Source organism: Cyprinus carpio, chromosome A1, assembly GCF_018340385.1.
Source record: "Cyprinus carpio isolate SPL01 chromosome A1, ASM1834038v1, whole genome shotgun sequence".
Taxonomy (NCBI): Eukaryota; Metazoa; Chordata; class Actinopteri; order Cypriniformes; family Cyprinidae; genus Cyprinus; species Cyprinus carpio.
In genome coordinates, this window is record NC_056572.1 from 11631546 (window position 1) to 11654357 (window position 22812).

Sequence of the window (22812 nt, forward strand, 5' to 3'; positions counted from 1 at the left end):
ATGGCACACTGACATTGTGTACTTTCTATAATGTAAATCACTCTACACAAACCTTCACCAACAAAGAACTGAAATACATGGAAATTGAAGCCTTTGCTGGTATACTAAATGTACAGTATGCCCTCTTAATAAAATATTGTGGGATATTATTATAACTGAATCATTCTAATATGCTAATTTGCTGCTCAGGAAACATTTGTTATTATAATTGATGTTGAAAACAGTTGTGCTACTATAATTTTGTGGAAACCATGATGCCTTTTCAGGAATCTTGGATGGATGGATGGTTAGATAAATATCATTTATTTCAAATAAGTTAATTTTAAAAAAAGTAGATTTAAATGTCAATTTAAATTAATGTTACCTTGATGATTATTTTATTTCTTAAAAAAAAGTACTAAATAAATAAATATTACCAACCCCGAACATATTAACAGTAGTGTATAAAGGAAATGAAGCTTGTTTATATATATATATATATATATATATATATATATATATATAATATATATATATATATATATATATATATATCTATATATATACACACTAAATTATACTAAAGTACAAGTGCAGTAAATACTGCATTGAGGAATGAAAAGAAAAATATATATATATATATATTTTATTTTATTATTATAAATACTATTTAATTGAAATGACATACTATTTTATTATTTTAGGTATTATTTGATTGATATGTATTTATATTTTATTTTATTATTATAAACTGCAAGTTACTTTTTTTTTCCATCATAAATTAATGCAAATGAAAACAGCTGGCAGCAAGAGATTGTGTTATAACAAGTCCAAGACATATACAGTACAACATATGTCTTCATTCCAGCACTTAATAGACAAAACATGTGACACAGAATGTCAACAACCTCTTCAGTTCCACCAAGATACATGTGCTGTCACATCCAGGTTAATAGGCAATTTGACATTGACAGTTTTGCTGGATGTGATGCAGGTTATTTTAAAAGTTAAATATTATAAATACTATTTAATTGAAATGACATACAGTATGCCCACCTGCTCTGTATAATAATTCATATCCAGCAGAGAATGAGTAGCTACTTGTAAAATAAGCACAGGAAGCTTTCTTCAAATGAACTTTGATTAAAAATTTGGTCAAGGTCAGGTGTTTGCTTCATGCTTTCAAACTACAAATGCCATATACAGTAGTTTCCGAAAATAACCTGAAGAGCCTGCAGTTATAGCCTACAAGTTGATCATGGCCATCTGCTACTATGCACCATGCGGCAAAAGAAGGAGATACTTTGTTACCTGCCCTGGAGAAACCACTCAACAAAATACTCTACTAACAAATAATTGATTGAACCTACAATGAATTCCACTAGGCTAATCAGAAATGATTTGAATCAGCACATTATACAATTACCAGGACTAAAGGGTTACGTCGTGGGAAATAACTTCAGCTGGAAGTGCTGATTGTGTCTCTTCTGGCAGTTGTTCAACAAGATGTCTTGGGGGAATGTGTTTGGATTAATTAGCTCAATTTACAAATTTGCAGTTATTGCTGTTAGGTGACATTGTGGAGGCAATGTTTAGGACACTATTGGATGCTGTTGGAACCCGTCATTATTAAATGTACTGGCAATCTATAGTGAATTTCAAACTCGATTAAACACTCAGTACTCAAATGGTTTAATCCCATCGGTCACATTGGTAACCAAAATTAGAGTCCAAATTAGTCCAAAAACACAGAAAAAATAAATACATAAAAACTCAGAGGTAAATGTCTGGATAGATTACAGTCATGGTAATTTGGGGGTAAATGCAATTAAATTAATGAAAAGATTTAACTGAAATTAAAATATCACAAATGCACACAATCTTAATGGTGCTAAAAGGCTTAATGTTCTTAATGTAAATTATATATATATATATATATATACCATTTAGATGTTACCATTTGTTTTGGTGTATATGTATATATAAAATGTAAATTTTTTTTAATTATTTCTGTTGAATATGATACAGGTAGATGTATATAAATAAATAAAATGATCTTAATTAAATCATTGGCTTGCATGCACAGGGATTTGCATTTTTATGTAATTCTATCATTGCATCACCAAAACTGGATCATCTTTTTATGGAAACACATTCTGGTTTGTGAGATTTGGAGCTTTGGATGGATCTGGGAAATCTAGAGGTTTGTATGCTGGTCTTTAAACTCATTTCAAACCTTGCTTGTCAATATTGGATGTCTTACATGAAATACAATAACCAGGAAGACAACTGAAATGAACAGAGAAAACTGTCACACTGCATTTACTATGAACTATTTAACCAAACAATATTTGTGAATCACGCTTAATTATATAGAAATGTGTAGATTAATTAATGGCAATAAATTCTGCAAGAAAAGAAAGATTCCCACTCATACACCTGTATAATGTTCCTAACAGCTCCTCACAAACATATACATGAATGCATAGCACATATTGTGATTCATGACTCATCTTATCACTGGAAGTTTAGTGTTTGAATTATTGAATCACTGGGAGAGGTAGCATTTTGTTATATTGAGATAATCCTCAATGTAGACAAAATAAAACTAATTTTAGTATGCTAAACACATTAAAGTTTGATTGGTTTGCAAATGAGAAATCTGAGAGACGGAATGGACCATCGACTGCTGAATGTGTCAATGTTTATGTGTTTTATAATTTGGCGATGTGAAATTAAGCACCTAAACTAGATTTTCTGAAGAATGTATGAGTGGTAGTTTGATCCCAAAAGACAAACTATCCCTTGAAGCTTCTCGAAATTAAGACTATTTTACAGCTGGCTTGCAAAGAGCTGCAATGAGAGATGTTTGATAGTGTTTGGATTACTATTATGAGCTACACTCACAATGGATTGGGAAAAATAATAACCAAAAAAGAATGGGAGAAGGAGAGTGATGTTTTACAGGACTGCACAAAAGCCACAGAATTGAATTAATTTTCTTCTGGATAGAGATTTGATCCTGTTAGCCATCTGCACCATCAGCACAAGAAATGGATTAGAGAGAAAGCTGAAGCTATGATCAAACAGACTGAGAAATCTCAGTTGATTCCCTCTTTATTTGAGGACTCTCTCTCCCCCAACCCCCCGCTCCCCAATATGATGTCTCACATGTGAGCTGTATAGGATGGAAGAATGAGAGAGAGAGAGAGCAGTATTTCATACCCTCAAGAAACGCAAGCCAGAACCTGTCACTGAACTGACTTTGAAGTCTTTTTAAGAGAGTTGTAATGTCATAGTATTCTTCTATATACTTATTATCTACTTGAAAGGTCACAAAACCTGTCAAGAACATGCACAAATCATATTTAACCCCACAATTAAATTTACATTCTGAAAACCCCCCCCCCCCCAAAAAAAAAAAAAAAATATATATATATATATATAATAATAAAATAAAATAATAAAACTATAAACAAACAAACAAACAAACAAGCAAGCAAATGAATAAACCCTGTCATTAAAAAAAAATAATAATAATACTAATATAATGCTAATGTTAATAATATTTTTGAAATATATTTATGGTAATATTTTATGGTAAAATTTTGCAATCTATTTAAATGTCATTTCAACCAGAATTTAGGTCAAAATATATGTGTATGAATGTATAAAGAAAAGTCTGTTTTTAACTGATTTAAAACATTTTTGGCCTCATTAGCCTTTTTTTTTTTCTTTTTCTCCAGTCTTTGGCCCAGTGTTGTGACAAATGAGTTCTTTAAATTGCAAATATCCCATGTTTCTCAATTAATGTGCTCATTAAAACACGGTGCATAATAATAATAAATAATTAACAAAATGCTGTTCATGCCACCTTCTTTAATGTCAGCTACCATCATATAATACTAATAAAATATATAATATTATATAATTATATAATATAATACTAAACTAAACTAAAATAAAATAAATGCCCCGATGGAGTCATAACAATTGGGGTTAAATGCAATTAAATGAATAATAATGCTAAATATAATCTATATTATTATTATTATTATTATTATTATTATTATTATATATATTTTTTTTTTTTTCATAATTTTTTTTGGATAGAATATGTCCTGAACATATTTTTGAGATATTCACCCACTCCCAATAAAAACAGTAACAAAAAAGATTCACAAATCGAAACGCTTTCACATTATTTCTCTGTCAAGAAAGTTAGTAGTCCTGGAACATAACAGCCATTCTCTCCCTATGTACCTCTCCTTCACTCTTTTCATATTTCGATAACACATTTCCTCTCGTATCTCCAGACCAAAAGAGGCTTTGTGGAGGGCAGGTGAGCTGACTCCACCACATTGTTCTTGTTTGAGCAAAGATTGTAGCTGACTGGAGGGAAATTGCATACCGTAGGGGCCCATCACTGACCTGGTCTGGGGCAGAAGACTGCAGAATGGGGGCGTCAAGGATGAAAGACCGAAATCATGGAGTAAGAGTCTGAACCACAAGAGTCTGGAGAGGCTTACTGCGTTCGGACAACATGGAAATCTAGGAACAATGTACAAGATACATACGATTCTAGTCAAAATTTTATATACACTTTGCAGTATCAACAAAATGTTACTTATTTTACCAAATAAGAGGGAATGTACAAAATGCATGATATTTTTTTTTTTAGTACTGACCTGAATAAGATATTTCACATAAATATACGTTTACATATAGTCCACATGAGAAAATAATAGCTGAATTTATAAAAATGACCCCGTTCAAACGTTTACATCCGACTGATTTTTAAAACTGTTTTTACCTGGATGATCCACTTTTTTTTTTCTTTTTCTTTTATAGTTATTCATGAGTCCCTTGCTTTTTCTGAACAGTTAAACTACAAATTCCACAAATTCTTTTTTGTATTTGAACCCTTTCCAACAATGACTGTACGATGCATTAAGAACCAAATGTTTAAACTTTTGAACAGAATGAAGATACTTTCATGTTTCCCAGAAGACAATATAAGCTCAATTTACCCTGATCTTCAAATTCAAAAAGTTTTCACCTCCAGGTGTACATACAATTCTATATACAAACATGTTGGAGAATGCAGTGCTGTGGTGTTCTTTTTTTTTCTTCTTTCTTTCTTTCTGGGCTACATGAGGTCATTCAGGGATTCCCATTTATGCTGGACACTTGTTGGCTGGAATTGTGTGGATTACTTGTGGATTATTGTGATGTTTTATTAGCTGTTTGGACTCTCATTCTGATGGCACCCATTCACTGCAGAGGATTCACTGGTGAGAAAGTGATATAATACCACATTTCTCCAAATCTGTTCTGATGAAAACAAACAAACTCATCTACGTCTTGGGTGGCTTGAGGGTGAGTGTCACAGCATGGTGTGGGAGAGAAGCATGTAAAAGAGGAAAATGATGATACAAAGTATCATTTAATAATCAATAAATTAATTTACTAAACCACATAGGGGTTATCCATAGGGAGAAGGCAGAAACACACGTACACATCAACGAGACTGGACAACCAAACACTGTACAGAATGCAACTTATAAGGGGAACATTAATGAGGGTAATTGACAAGACACACCTGAACATAATGACACAATCAACACGAGACAGAAACTAGGTCACAGAGATAACATGAGGAATAAAAACAGTCCTGGGGTGTGACATTGAGTGCATTTTCAGCCTTTTTTTTTTTTGATGTACTATTCCTTTACATTTACAATTTTAGGTTTGTAAAATCTGATGTAAAGACACAAACATATTTGTCTACAAAACTAATTTCAAGCAGTTTATGATAATAAGAAACTTTTGACTGAAAATGTATTTACTTCAGTTCGTGCATGCATAATATCTCTGCCTGACTGTCATCAGAGATTGAACACCTCTGAATTGTTACTGTGAGTTACAAACAAGTGCCATTTACCACATCTCAGAAAGCTGCTCTGAAAGAACGTGGCTTTAATTATCATTCCCTCAAATCTCTGTTTCCCATTTTTATTCAGCAGCAACGTTAGCATACACTAGGCATCCACTATTTATTTTGGATTACCACTGTAATCTTACATGCTTGACTACTCTTGCGATGACTTTGCATTCTGCCTGGCTTTTATAAACACCTTTTAATTGCTTTATTTGCTACATTTATTTTGAATATATTAGGGTTTTTAGAAAGTTTAAGCACAGCTGAAACGTGGTGAGTTTCCGAAAGTTGGCAACTTTTAGCCCAATGTCAATTCATATTTCATAACAATGGCTTCCAGGTTTATGGAACACATTCATCTCTTCATCCAATTCTATTCTATTCTATTCTTTTTATGTATTTATATTTTTACTTGTTTGCATTTAAATATCAATCATTAGGTCACTTAAAAGTCCCTCTTTTTCAACCATCACAGGATTCTGGTCAGGGGCTGGAGCTCACGTGTGTGTTGCCCAGACACAAATGCTAGTGCCATTATGAACAGCCCAATGCTCTCTAGACTGAGTTCTAGGTGTGGATCAGGCAGTGGATTGAGGTCCGAGATGTGATTGGACTCAAAAGATTGGGGCAATCTCTGTACCATGCTCAGAGGCTGGAGCCATCAGTAGGTTGTGGTCAGGGGCTGAAGTCTTCACTAGACTGTGGACAGGGGCTGGAGCTGTCACTAGACTGTGGTCTGGAGCAGACTTTTGGTCTTGGTGGAAATCTCATAGGACTCAAGGACTGGGATTAAATTTAGAGTTAATTCAAAGGTACGAGTGGGCTCCGATGACTATTTAGGGGTTAGAGTGGACTCCCATGCAGATTTAGAGATTGTAACAGCCATAATACTGATCTCTGGGACTGAAGCAGACTTGTTACTGAATTCTGGAGTGGACTTGTGATCGAACTCTACAATGACACTCAGGGCCGTGCACAGTGGGGTGGCCCGGTGGCTAGAGCCACTGCCCCTCTGCCCTCATTGGCTGAGGTGCCCTCTTGAATCCCCCGTCCCCCACTGAACATGACTAGCCCTCCCCGGTGCCATCCCAACAACATTGGGCTAGAGTACTGTTAATCTGACAATGCCTAATGCCATTGGATTAGAGTGTTGTCAATCACTGCCTGATTCGCTTTTGCCTGTAAATTTTATAATTCTCAACATCACTGGATCAGAGTGCTATCATTGCTTTGGCAATGTAAAGTCTTTTTACCATGCAAATAAAGCTACTGGGATCTGAATCTGTCAGTCGCTGACAGCGATGTGAAGTTTTTCAAACGACTCAACCACAGACCACATCTCTGTTCATATGGTATGTAAACATTTGCACTGAGTCACACTGAATCAGTATTTATTCTGATTACTTTCATGTGACTGATCAAGTTATGTAGCTAGCATGACTAACAAAGTGCGTTCCCTGTGTCCAGATTTGACCGCAATAATAATGCAAAAATTGACACTTCAAATCAACGTTTAAATATCAACTTTTACAAAAAGTAGTCTTTAATAGTCTAAATACTGTATATCCAAATACACAATCTAATACAAGTAATTATTTTTGAAAACTTGAAAACAATGTTCCCACCATCTACCTGCTATACAACCATGTTGTGGTTTCACCATGGTGCATAATTTAGAGTAAATATTTAGTAAGACAAAATTATGATTGAACTAATATAAAAAAGTGCGTGTGTGTGTATGTATATATGTATATATATATATATATATATATATATATATATATATATATATACACACACACATACACACACACACACACACACACATAGATACACAGACATATGGCTGAGCAATAACTGCTCCACCCCTAGTGATTTCGGCCAAAGCTCCTCAAAATGTCTGTGCACGGCTCTGATCAAACTGAATTCAGGGGCTAGAGCAGGCTCTTGAATGAGGTCAAGGAAATGTGGGAATTCTGGGGCTGGAGCCGACACTGGAGCGGATTCAGGGGTTGGAGCCAACACAATGTTTCTGAACATTTGTTTATGTTCCTCCACCAAGATCCAATCACAGTGTGGCACATCTCCCTCCACACTGCCAGATAGAGAGGGGTCCAGCCATAAACTGGTCCCTAGAATGTCATCTAGTCTGTTATTCACCACAATTCAGACAAGCTCAGTATTGACTTGTTTTCTGTTTGTCTTTTCCATGAATTGGAATGTGTACAAAGGAATGTGGGTTCATTGAAGGTCACAAAGGATACAATCCATGCATCCTTCAAATTCAGCTGAATGAAGGACGTGAAATGAAGGCTGCCTTCCAAGGATCCTTACAATTGAGATGGCCTTCAGCAACATTTGATGACACAGCAGTTGAGATATGCAGCCTTTGTAGGATACATTCTTCTATTTGAGAAGCACCCTACTACTACTACTACTACTACTACTACTACTACTACTAAACACTATCATTAAAAAGTTTGGTGTTTGTAAGATTTTTTTCAAGTTTTTGATAAAATATTATGCTCGCCAAGGTTGCATTTATTTGATCAAAAATACAGTAATATTGAGAAATATTATTTCAAGGAAAAAAATAATTGTTTCTTTACTGATTTATTTTCTTTACATAACACTTTTGCTACTGTATAAAATTAAATACATAAATGAACATTATAATTCTAAAAATATTAATTTCCCAATTTATTTCATCTCAAATTATTTTTAATTCAGACCACATTATTTTTTTTTAATTTTAATTTATTTATTGAATTACAATTATTTCAACCTGTTTAACATATTCATGCAGGCACTTCCCTTCTTTCTGACCTTTTGGACAACAAAACAAAAGATTCATGAACACATACAGTATAAATGCACATAAGGATTTCAAAATCTAGAATGGGCCCCATATGAGAGATTAGCACAAGAGGGAATAATTTTCGCTATATTTGAACCATTAAAATTGGCCAACTGACTCGAACGTAATGCGCGTACTTGTTAATAGCCTCTGCCAGACTACGCGTGACTCTCCGTGCTGCTTGATTTGCAGCTGATTTAACTGAGGAGAGCAAATTAGTGAGCTTAACTGCTGTCTGAATAAAACTAGTCAATTAACATATGCTGATAAGATGCAGACATCCCACTGCATCCCATTGTTAACTAAGAGTCACATTGCCCTGTAGAATAATGTTCTACTCATGGAATTCTCTGGAATTAACTCAATATTTAACAGAGTGCTGATCAAGCAAGAGCCTGTGAATGTGAATATTACAACATAGTTGATTCATAAACAATATTTGATCCAAACAAACATTTTCCTCCAGTGTTTGATCGTTGTGCACATAAATTTGGCATAACATTAGCTCACATAATAAAAGTATCTTTCACTGTATTTTTATATGCAACAACTATGCAAGAACATGCAAGTTAAATCAGATTTGATAAAAATATTAATTAAAAATATTATGTAGCCATTGCATGACTTCATAAGTGAGTGCTACTATTAAAATATACAGTACATAAAGAAGCATGAGACATTAATATACCAAAGACATGGATATAAACATACAATCTAGAATATAATATTAAATATATAGAATATTCAATTCAATTCAATTCAATTCAAGTTTATTTGTATAGCGCTTTTTACGATACAAATCATTACAAAGCAACTTTACAGAAAATTAAATTTCTACAATATTTAGTAGTAGCTTATCAGTGATGACTGTCAGTTCATGTGCATATAGCAGGAAATGTTCAGAAAAATCAATAAAAAGACGTAAACAAACAGACGATTAACACTATTAACAGCAATTATGCAATCAAACTTATAGCAAAATGTAGTAGTTCTGTATGTTGTCTCTGGGTTAGCATCATCTGAGGTCCTCTGATGGGTGGGCATCATCTCTTCTCAGGTGTTCTGGATCCAGACTGGAGCTTGTGTATATCCTAGTTACCACGGGATGTAAATCTATATAAAATATATTAAAGTTAATATAGTTATTTATAAGAATATGTATAGAAAGGGATTGTTTATATCTGAAAAGCATGAACAAGGTTTGAACATTGATATAAATCACACACAGAAATCAGAGAAGGTGGCAGATAAGATGCTCTTATCTAAGGGAACCTAAAAGTACACTTTTCCACTCACAAATCACAGGGTTTAAACCAGTTACCAGCAAACATTTGGTCACCAGCACAGATCTTCAACTATGGCAACTCAAAAGATGCATCAGTTGTTTATGGAAAAATAATTGCCATGTTTACTTGCAGAACCCAACTACTGTACTATATAAACTCAATCCATACATATGCTGGATCCAATTTTTTTTTTTTTTTTTTTTTTTTTTTTTTGCATCTTGAGACAGAAAACAGACAATAGTCCAAAAGTCTTGCACAAACAGTGATGCAGAGATTAAGATAATCTTTAAATTGCCGCTGACTTGAGAGAAACGCCACCCTGCTGTTTTGTGCCAGACCGTTGTTTTCTTTTTAATCTTTTCTTTGATTTGGAATTATTCTAGTAGATACAGTATTTAATGGGCATGTCTATGTGCATAGTCAGTTGTCATGACAACATGGAAAAGGAAAGGAAAGTATGACATGCACCACTCAGGGTAGTTAGTGAAAGGCAGACTGTTGCACTTTGGCTTAGAATTTACTTACCCTTCAGTGTGGGAGTTTTACTTTATTTTTTATTTTTTTATTTTTTTCCGCTAGTGAAAGAACTCGCACATGCATTCACAGGCATATTCCCTTGCGAAAACTAAAACTGTCACATACACAAATTAAATTGTGCTCAAACTCTATATATTAATACATAAAGTACAATAAATTATCTTAGTCAATTACGTCAGAGTTTGAACTGAATGAGTTTGTTATGGGTGGTTTAGATATAGAGAGGCAAAATGAATGAATGAATGAATAAATAAATAAATAAATAAAATTACTACTACTATTATTACTATTCATATTTCAAATATAAAAAAAAAATAATAATAATAACTTCACATTAAACATGTAATGTTCATATACCTGCACATTTCTCAGTACATTTAATATTCAAGCTGATATTGTTTCAAGCTAGCTTTACTTCCCTGTATTGTTTTATAGGGATTCCAGATTTTTTTTAATTTATTTTTTCATTTTATTTATTTTTTAACAACACCTGAAACATCTTATCCTACAATGCATAGGATCTAGCAAACCGCATGCATAAAAGACTTCTGTAAAATAAATACATACATAAAAAAATAAACCCTTTAACTTGAAGAAGCCACTCAGATGCGCATATGCATAAATATGCATCTTCAACGTGATGCTTTTGACATTGGATGTGAAGCTAGAAAACAACCCAAAGGCTAACAAATGACTAACGCAACCTCAGCACATCTCCGACTGGCTATCCAGAGTGGCAGGAGGGATAAAAGAAAGAGAGAGAGAAAAATAACTACACATACTGTATATAAATATACAAAGAGACCGAAAACCTGAAAGTCAAATCGATCCTCTTTTCATTTCTACACAAATTAAATGGACAACACTGAAAAAAAAAATAAGTATCCCTGGCAAACAGAAATAACCCTAATCTATTTATTTAAAACATCAAAGCTGGTTAAAAGGTCATCCGCTCATTATGTCACACTGAGTCTGGTTTAAAGATAACGGGAGTTTTCCTGCAGGTCATTTACAGTCAGACCCACTTGTGATACTGCAAGGCTTCACACTGTGATTGTCTCAAATGATTGTATAGTTTAATTCCTCTACATTTACTCATCATGTGTGATGATTACTTTATCATGTGTGTCATGCTAGGAATCTGAGAGCAGAAGACCAATAAACTATGCTTGTGTGTGCATCACCACACATTCTCTGTCTCGTCTCACAGACTCACTGACCTCTCATGGATCTTCTGGTAGCCCATATATGGCTCTGAAAATTGTCAAAAGTTTTTTCCCAACAAGCTTCAATCATCTTAACACAGTTTAGGATTCAAGGTCATTTTCATCATTTGGCCAAGTAACAAAGTGGTGTTTATAATGCCTCTGTATTTGCCAAAGTTCATGCCAAAGGTCTTCAAAGAGCCATGAAGCCCATGCACACATGACTCCCGGCTGCATTGGGTAGTTCATATATAGGCCTGTTGATGTTGGATTTATTTGTCAGAATTTGCTATTTTACATTGCAAAGGGAACTCAATTAAATTGAACAGTAATTCAATAATAAATAAATAAATACATACATATGTACATACGTACATACATACATACATACATATTGTTGAAAATTTACTCTTAGGCCATCCAAAATTTACCTTTTTATAAGCATTGCATCAATGGATCATCTGCTGATTAAAAAAAAAATAATAATAATAATAATAATAATAATTCAGAAGTAATCCACATGACCCCAGTCATGTCTTATGAAGTGAAAAGTTGTGTGTTTGTAAGAAACAAATCAACATTAAAGGCCTTTAACTGTAAAACATAATCCTGCCCAAAACAGTACTCCATAGTGTTTAATCCAGTTAAAAAGTTAATTTCCTACAATATCTTTGATTAGAACTGTTTTTCACTGTTTTGTAAACAGTGCTTGATCTGTGCATTCTTTTTTTTTTTCAATGGAAAAAAAGCAATATTAGGGATAGAGGACTCGTATTTTAAAAATAGGTTTGAAGTTAAAACATCTTAATAATGTATTTGTTTCTTATGAACAAGTTGTGTAAAACTTCAGCTATCCGAACCACTCAACGCAAACTTTTAAGACAGCTCTTATTTGTGAATCAGCAAAGTGTGTTCGATGTGTTGAATGATGGGATGCTATTAGCTTTGCAAAATAGAAAGTAATCCCTGTAATTTGGCAAACCCGCAGCCTCAGAAGGTTAGGTTTTGAGACTGCAATACTTTCATAAGTGTCAAACCATCCACCAGTGGTTTAGAGGAGCTTCATGCTAATCAAGAGCATTACTTGAAAAAATGAAAAATGATTTCTTAATACCACATAGGTCAACTGCTAATACTCAGACTGTATGTCTGTAAAGAAGCAACACATGGATTGATTTATTTATAGTCCCTAATGCATCCTAGAGAGGATAATTTTAATGTGATCTTCCTAATTCCAGCAATCTAAGTATATAAATACATACTATTTATTTTCTTAGCATAACCCTTATGTTTCTCAAGAGTTTTTAGATAATTTTACATTATTTTATATTTAGATCATTTTGATATGTCAATAACCAATATAATTAAGGAATTTGACCACTTTAGTAGTTTATCGGGGTACAAGATAAACTGGACCAAATCTGCTTTAATGCCAGTTAACAATGTTAAGGTTAGAACTCTCCTATCCCCTCATTCATTCCTATTAAAGAATATTTCATCTATTTGGGTATTACCATATATAAAGACATTCATAAAACTACCAGAAACAATTTTAATAATATGTTAGTCAAGATCAAGAGTGATACTCAAAGATGGAATAATCTTAAAGTCTCTCTTCAAGGCAAAATCTCCATCGTCAAAATGAATTTGTTACCTCGGCTTAATTTTATTTTTCTTCTATGTTGCCTTTTTCCCCTCCTCCAGGTTACTTTAAGGAGATCAATTCCATACTTTCCCAGTTTATCTGGAATGGTAATAATCGACCCAGAATAAAACTTGTCACATTGCAGCGTCCTACTTTCAGAAGGATTGGCTGTTCCGAATTTTGTATTATATTATTGGTCATTCCAATTTAAGGCTCTTCATACTTGGGTCGATCCTCAATCTAAAGTTTCATGGAGAGTAATCGAAGCTGACAAGGTTAAACCGCATAGGCTCCAAGATATTTTATTTGCTGGCTCAGGAAATTTAAATGATAAATATAAATTTGGCCCGGTTGTGGCCAATTCTATTAGGATCTGGAAAAGGGTGGAACGTCTGATGGGAGGACCTTTCAAATTTTGTAACAGCAAACCCTTATGGCACATTTTTTTTTTAATGTGGAAATAGGCCATTTGTCCAGCCCTCAAGGACTCTGCTCACTTCAAGAACTAAGAACGAAGAATTGTTTACCAGCATCATCATATTTTTTTTTTTTTTTTTAGTTACGTTCCGCTCTCAAAGCATATGGAGTTCCCTGGGCATCCCCCATTTCTTCTCATCCTATGTAGGATTGGATCGCACCATCCTCTGGTCGGCCATCTGTTTCTCTAATATATAGTAAACTTAATGATCACTGCAAAGCCTCTTTCTATTAAACATATATGGAATCGTGAATTAACAGATTTTGACTTATCAGTCGACTGGGAGAGGGTGTGGTCTAATCTAATATTAACTTCTAAAAACTTGGCTCATCGTCTTATCCATTTCAAAGTCATCCATAGAACATACGTAACTCCTTACAAGAGGTTCAAAATGAAACTGCAATCGACCTATTACTGCCATATCTGTAACACTGTATCATCAGCTACTTTTCTCCACATGTTTTTGGAATATCCAATTGCTGTCAACCTATGGACTCATGTGAATTCTGTTTTATACTTTCTATTAAAAATTGATTACACTTCTAATCCAGGTTTAAGTCTTTTCAATTATGATTCAAATTCCTGTATACATTAATTAAAGAACAGAGTGTTGTTGCAAAGAAGTTGCAAAGAAGACAATAATACAAAACTGGTTTACTCCGAACGTGTGCAAAAACATTTTGGATTCATAGCTGTGGCCTGTGAATGTACAACGGCACAAACTAACGGAGCTAAACCTGGGACTATTGATGCATGGCAATGTTCTTCTAACATTTTGGACTATGTAAAGGAATGACCATGTCATTTTTTATTCTCTCTCTCTTTCAAATTGTACAAACCCGATTCCAAAAATGTTGGGACACTGTACAAATTGTGAGTAAAAAAGGAATGGAATAATTTACAAATCTCATAAACTTATATTTTATTCACAATAAAATATAGATAACATAAAATGTTGAAAGTGAGACATTTTTGAAATGTCATGCCAAATATTGGCTCATTTTGGATATCATGAGAGCTACACATTCCAAAAAAGTTGGGACAGGTACCAATAAGAGGCCGGAAAAGTTAATTGTACATATAAGAAACAGCTGGAGGACCAATTTGCAACTTATTAGGTCAATTGGCAACTTGATTGGGTATAAAAAGAGCCTCTCAGAGTGGCAGTGTCTCTCAGAAGTCAAGATGGGCAGAGGATCACCAATAGTGGAGCAACATCAGAAAGGAGTTTCTCAGAGAAAAAATGCAAAGAGTTTGAAGTTATCATCATCTACAGTGCATAATATCATCCAAAGATTCAGAGAATCTGGAACAATCTCTGTGCGTAAGGGTCAAGGCCAGAAAACTATACTGGATGCCCGTGATCTTCGGGACCTTAGATGGCACTGCATCACATACAGGAATGCTACTGTAATGGAAATCACAACATGGGCTCAGGAATACTTACAAAAAACATTGTCGGTGAACACAATCCACCGTGCCATTCACCGTTGCCGGCAGTGGCGGACTGGGACAGTAAATCAGGCCGGGAATTTGACTCCACCCCAGGCCACCTCTGTTGGTGCAGTCACCACCACCCAATTCACCAGACTGCTAAACGTGTAGGCTAACCCTGTTAGTTGATGTAACAGGTAGACTACCATACATAATATGAATGGATAAATAAATAAACCCTCAAAAGCTCACTAGGAATCCACCATCTATATCATCTTTCCCTGAATCCCTCTCTCTCTCACTCTGCACATCTAGTTTCTCTGCCATATGAAATAAGCACTTTCAATAATCTATATTAATTATGCAACCATCAATTGTATGTCCCCATGATCATGAGTCCTACTACTGATGATCTTATAAATCATAAAAGCACATATTGTTCTAAGAGTATAGTCAGCATGTTTAGTTTTGCTTATAGCTTAAACTTTACCGGAAGGTTCCTGCTCTGACTCAAAAGCTGAACTGTCCACCCCCTTTTGTTTAACAGCAGGAGCACTTGGAGCACTAGTGCTACTGTTGCTTCCTTCGTCACCTTCAAAATAAATAAATAAACATTGTAGACTAGACTACGCATTGTAGGCTAGAAATGGAAAATCAAAATTTCTGGTCAAATTTGGCACTAAAAAAATACTGTGACCCCATATGTAAAACAGTGTGCTAGTTTGTCATAAAGATGCTCTTTTAAAACTTCTATCATTATATATATTTGTAATTTTTTTTTTTTTTTTTAGAATAGTTTATATCTATTGTAAGTCTCTTTGGATGAAAGCGTCCGTCTGCCAAATGATTACGTAAATATAAGGGGTGGAACGGTTCAACTTTTTCACGGTTAGGTTTGTTTCAGTGAGTGATTTCTTTGTTGTTGCTGTTCGATTAATATAAAAGACTGTCACTTTAAAAGAATGCACTGATCCAGTGTTCGTATTCGTATTGAACAAGAGTGAATGGTTTGGCCACGTTTTTTTTTTTTTTTTCCATCGCTGTTGCTGTAATGTCTGGGAAGCCAGAATGTTCACCCATCAACAGAAACATATATTAACTGAACCCTGTTTGTTTTACGTGTTATTTATAGTAAACCATATTACAGATGCTTTGTCAGATTTAAGTTGAACAGCGTTTCCAGCGCGTGCCGAACCGTGTGTGGAGAACCGAACAGTTCGATTTTTTTCAGTGAACCGTCCCACCCCTAGTAAATATAATGTAAATGTAATGCTGACCGACCTGCTCCCTTACTGGTTAACATGGCTGGGATTTTGCATCAACTTGCATCAAATGCGTCTGTGGCCAGGGCTTTTCTCTTTTTTATACGTTCCCGCTCTGCTCCTCCTTTGCTTTTACGCTCCGTTTTTTGCACGGTTTTCTAAGATGAAACCTGCCTCTTGATAAAGCCAATTAGGCAGTGCTTCGCTGATGTTGGGTCATGTGGTGGTGTCATTTTCACTCCGCGATCGCCTGATTCGTAGATTCATAAATCCGTCAATTAATTCGCAGTTGCATCCCAGCCTATTGCACGTCAGCTTGATCGACTGCACAGTGGCAGCCGGCAGGCCAGAATGACCATCAGGCCACCGGGAAATGTCCCGGTGCTCCCTATGGCCAGTCCGCCCCTGGTTGCCGGCTAAAAATATATAGGTCAAAAAAGAAGCCATATCTAAACATGATCCAGAAGCACAGGCGTTTTCTCTGGGCCAAGGCTCATTTAAAATGGACTGTGGCAAAGTGGAAAACTGTTCTGTGGTCAGACGAATCAAAATTTGAAGTTCTTTTTGGAAAACTGGGATTCCATGTCATCCGGACTAAAGAGGACAAGAACAACCCAAGTTGTTATCAGCACTCAGTTCAGAAGCCTGCATCTCTGATGGTATGGGGTTGCATAAGTGTGTGTGGCATGGACAGCTTACACATCTGGAAAGGCACCATCAATGCTGAAAGGTATATCCAAGTTCTAGAACAACATATGCTCCCATCCAGACATCGTCTCTTTCAGGGAAGACCTTACATTTGCCAACATGACAATGCCAGACCACATACTGCATCAATTACAACATCATGGCTGCGTAGAAGAAGGATCCGGGTACTGAAATGGCCAACCCGCAGTCCAGATCTTTCACCCATTGAAAACATTTGGTGCATCATAAAGAGGAAGATGCAACAAAGAAGACCTAAGACAGTTGAGCAACTAGAAGCCTGTATTAGACAAGAATGGGACAACATTCCTATTACTAAACTTAAGCAACTTGTCTCCTAAGTCCCAAGACGTTTGCAGACTGTTATAAAAAGAAGAGGGGATGCCACACAGTGGTAAACATGGCCTTGTCCCAACTTTTTTGAGATGTGTTGATGCCATGAAATTTAAAATCAACTTATTTTTCCCTCAAAATGATACATCTCTCAGTTTAAACATTTGATATGTCAACTATGTTGTATTCTGAATAAATTATTGAAATTTGAAACTTCCACATCATTGCATTCTGTTTTTATTCACAATTTGTAAAGTGTCCCAACTTTTTTGGAATCGGGTTTGTACATTATTGATAATGTGTCTGTTGCTCCCCCTTCCCTGTTTGTTTGTTGGTTGAGATGGATGGTTGAGATGGATGTTGTACTGTTAATATATATATATTAGGGCTGTCAAATGATTAATCACGATTAATCACATCCAAAATAAAAGTTTTGTTTACATAATATATGTATGTGTACAGGGTATATTTGTTATGTATATATAAATACACACACATAAATTATATATTTAGAAAATATTTACATGTATATACATTTATATATTTATATTCTTATATTTTATATTATATATAAATATATTTAATATATAAACATAACATATTCTTCTTAAATATATACATGCATGTGTGTGTATTTATATATACATAATAAATATACACAGTATACACACATATATTATGTAAACAAAACTTTTATTTTGGATGTGATTAATCGTGATTAATCATTTGACAGCCCTAATATATATATATATATATATATATATATATATATATATATATATATATATATATATATATATATATATATATATATATATATAGTTAATCACAAAAAAAGAGAATAGAGAATTTCCAACAGTTGTATTGTTTAACCATGTCTACCATTCTTGTGTCTTTTTGACATAGTATTAAACAAGTAGTTAATCAGTAGTTGGTGACAATTCAGCAGATTCATTCAAAAACACATACTGGTTAAGTAATGCAATAGACCCTTTTCACAAGACTGTGATGACGGGTCTCAGCAGTCATCAGCATCGTAAATCCTCTAGTTTTTTTGTATTTTCATTTTGTAAAAAAAAAAAAAAATGTACATTTATAACGCTATAATTTGTATTATATTACCATATTTCCTTTGCATCATATCACAAAAGAAAAAAGAAAAGAAAAGAAACAAACAAACATAAAAATTAGTTAACGCTAATGTAAGGGTGTTTCAGCGACTATGGGAGTGACGGTAAATTTGACATTGTTCTTTGACAAAAGAGGCAAATTAGAGGTGGCTGGTGGCTGGAAAAATATTATTCATATGGAATGCCATGGTTTTAATCACTAGATGCCTGTATGGCTGTTTGATAAATAAACATCTACATAGCTATAGTTTAGGTGCTCAAAAGAGAATTGCCGGTCATCATTGCTTATATTAATGAATCAAAAGCAAATACTGAATTTAACTCAAGAAAGAAGTTTGAAATACTGTAGTGTGAAAGGCAACCAGTTGCATTCAGCGAAACTCTTTATTTTATAGGCCTAATTAGTATATTCCATATCATGAAAACCTAAAGAATATCTTAAACATGACTCATCTTTGACATCTGCCTTCTCATTGAAAATAATATCAATATTTATCTCTCCTCTTGCTGTGTCCTTAATGTTGAAAATGGCAATCCTTTAGTCATAAACTCAGAAACTCAGCTTGATCTTTCGGTAACACTTTATAATAACTGCATGCTATTAATCATTAGTTAAGCATTAGGAAACAGTAAATCATCATTTATAAAGCATTAATAGACATTAATAAGCAGTTTATAAATACAGATATAAATGCTTTATTCTTGATTTAAAAGCACAGCTATAATGCATTTAATAATTGTTTTTTCATACTTTATTTATGATCAATTCATCATTTCTAAATGAAGTATAGCATTATTTACACACCAGTTATTAAGGAGTTGTCAGTGGTTCATAAGATCACTTAGAAATTGTAAGTAAATGATTAATAAACTATTTAAATGTGCATTCATACATGTTATTATTCAGACATATAGTAATAGTTACTTAGAGTGTTAATAAATGCTTTATTAACACATATTCCAACTGTAATTCATGATTAATTCAGCTAGTTATAAAACATTAAGTAGTTGTCAGTTAACTATTTTCGTGAGCTTATCTAAAGTGAAGACTATTTATGCCTCAAAGCTTTTACAAAGAAGATTTAAAGGTTAATATTTCTATGTTCTGTATCACTGTGTTGTGTTTGTTTCCTTTTCCTGTTTAGAAGATAACTGAGCCTTTAAATATCCTTTATAAATTCTTTACAAGGCATAACTAGTCCTCACTTTAGATGAGCTCACATAAATAGTTACCTGACCACTACTAAATACTTTATAACTACCTGAATTTACTACATTTACTTACAATTTCTTGTGATCTTATGAATCACTGGCAACTCCTAAATAACTGGTTGTAAATAATTTTATATTTTTTTGAGAAATGATAAATTGATCATGAATAAAGTATGACAATAAAATTATTACACACATTATAGATATGCGTTTAAATCAAGAATAAAGCATTTATATCTGTATTTATAAACTGCTTATTAATGTCTATTAATGCTTTATAAATTATGAATTATCTGTTTACTAATGCTTAATTAATGATTAATAGTGTGCAGTTATTATAAAGTGTTACCGATCTTTCCTCTTTATTTCAGTCCAGAAATGGTAGTTAATATGCCAGCGATTCAGAAAAGCCAAATGAGGCTTTGAATCCTGATGTACACCAAGTCAATGAAAACGCTTATTTAATGCACTTTCCAATGGTTGCTAATCTACATACATCAGCAGACTGTGCAAACAAGGCTATTTTTGAATTTGACATGGAGGATAGCCTGTAGGCAAATTAATCCAGTTAATGAACTGCTGCATAATTCATGAACTGATATAACTGCTTTGGTTGTGCCTGAGCCCTCTTTTCCAGGTGTTGGGCTCTTTAAATGGTGAATAAGTCCTTCACTGGGCCACACCATGCAATTTCATAAGGCAGCAGAGCAGATATGAGGACATAGCCTCTAGGTGTAATTTCTAACAAAGTTTCTAGGGACTTGAAAGCTTGATAGCCAAACATCTGTTTATGCTTGTAGAAAAAATAGGACGATAACCTTCCTCAGCTCTTCTTCAGATCCAAAACTTGTGGCAGCCCTTCATTTACATTTTATGTATTCTTGGCAGATGGTTTTCAACCAGTGCCACATATAATACAATTGCAAAAACCTGTATTATCGACATTGACCTTCGCACATTAAAGTTCTACAAATGACCTTCAAGTTGTGTTAGCAGCACCAATAAAATACAGTATTAAATGCATCACTTTCACACATTTTTCACTAATGTTTCATTTAGGTATCAACTGGTTCTCAAATGTTTATCTAAGATAATTAAGACAAATATATACAGTATATGAAAATAAACAGAGTATAATGCTATAAAAATAAATAAACAAATCAAGTGTTTCCCCTAAGACAATTAACTAAACAACAAAATAATTAAGGAATTAACTAAATATGCAAACAAACAAGCAAGCAAATATAAATGCATACATAAATACATAACAAGTGCATTGTGTGCAAGTCCCCAACTCTAAATATGAACAGCATAGTAATAGAGATGCTTGAATTTACAATATGATAAATGTTTGAGTTCATATTGAGATCTGTTCCTCTATTGTTATTTGCTCTGAATGGAAGTGTCTGCTAAATAAAAAAAAAATAAAAAAAAATGACTGAACTGATTGCAGTCTTTGGTATCTTGGCAAATCTGAGTACAGTTTAAGTCATGTTGAGACTGTGAGATTACCGGGGTCTGTTTCTAAGGAAAGAAAAAATCTGACAAGCAGGAGACTTTCTAAATCTTCATTGCCGTCTAAAAAAAAAAAAAAAAAAAAACAAAAAAAAAAGCAGCTGAGATATCAAGCAGATCTCAGTGGCAATTTTTCTTTTATACGGGTATAGTTGCAATACATTTTCCATTTCCTGTGTCAGTAAGTTGTCAGAGTGTGCCATACAAGGGGCTTTCATTTATCTAGGAAAAAGACAAGTGCAAGAATCTGCCCTCAATGATCACTCAGCTGTTCAAAGACTCTGCTGTAAAATTATTTTGATTTAAGCATCCATGAGGGATGAGAAGAAACGCAGCTCCTATTATCTTGAGCAGCTCAGATGGCACTGATACGACAGTGGAATGATACCGTCGGCACCATTTCCCACAGCAACAGAGACAGCGGCAAGTGTGAACGAATGGATTGATAAATAGGAAATCCATTGCAATGCAGTTGGTTTTGTCACAGGAAATGTTGAAGTAATGCATTATATCTCTAACAATTTAATAAAATGATATACAATGATTAAATTATATTTGTTTGTATCTAATTATTAACTGTTTTTTTTTTTTTTTACAATTTTGAGAGGTTGTAAAATAAAATATCATGGTACATGTAATATTTTATTTATTTTACATTTATAATCTTTATATATTTATCTTTATGTTTGAATTTCAGCCCCTTAAACAATTAAACAAACAAATAAATATGTATAATTTTCTATTTACTTATTTATTTATTTTTTTTGTAATCTTTGTAAATATATACTTTATAGATGAACAAACAAACAAAAAAAAAACAAGCAAGCAAAGAAACAAACAGACAGGCAAATAAATACTTTTTAGATTGTTTTGGGTGGAAATTCAACCATAAAAGATAAATAAATAAAGATAATAAATAAATGTAAAAAATGAAATTATGGATGTATACTCTTAACATGATAAAAATATTTTAATCATATTTCCCATACCTGCTGTTAGTGCTGTTGATACTGACAATTTTGAACTGATACAGTTTGGCAAACAAGTCAAAAATCATCCCCATCATACTCGCTCACACCAGCTCACACTATTCTGTCTGCAGCTTCTAAGCAGATGTCAGACTGTATCCGGCCCACATATTTGCCAATTGAGCCCAGGTTGAGTAATCAAATCACCAATGGCTGCTGCTGCCTTGCATGTATAATGGGATTAGCAGGATGCTCATGTGCGTTCACCTTAGCTGCCCTGCTGAGTTGGGTTTGCATGAACCAATCATCCAAAACCTTTCTACAC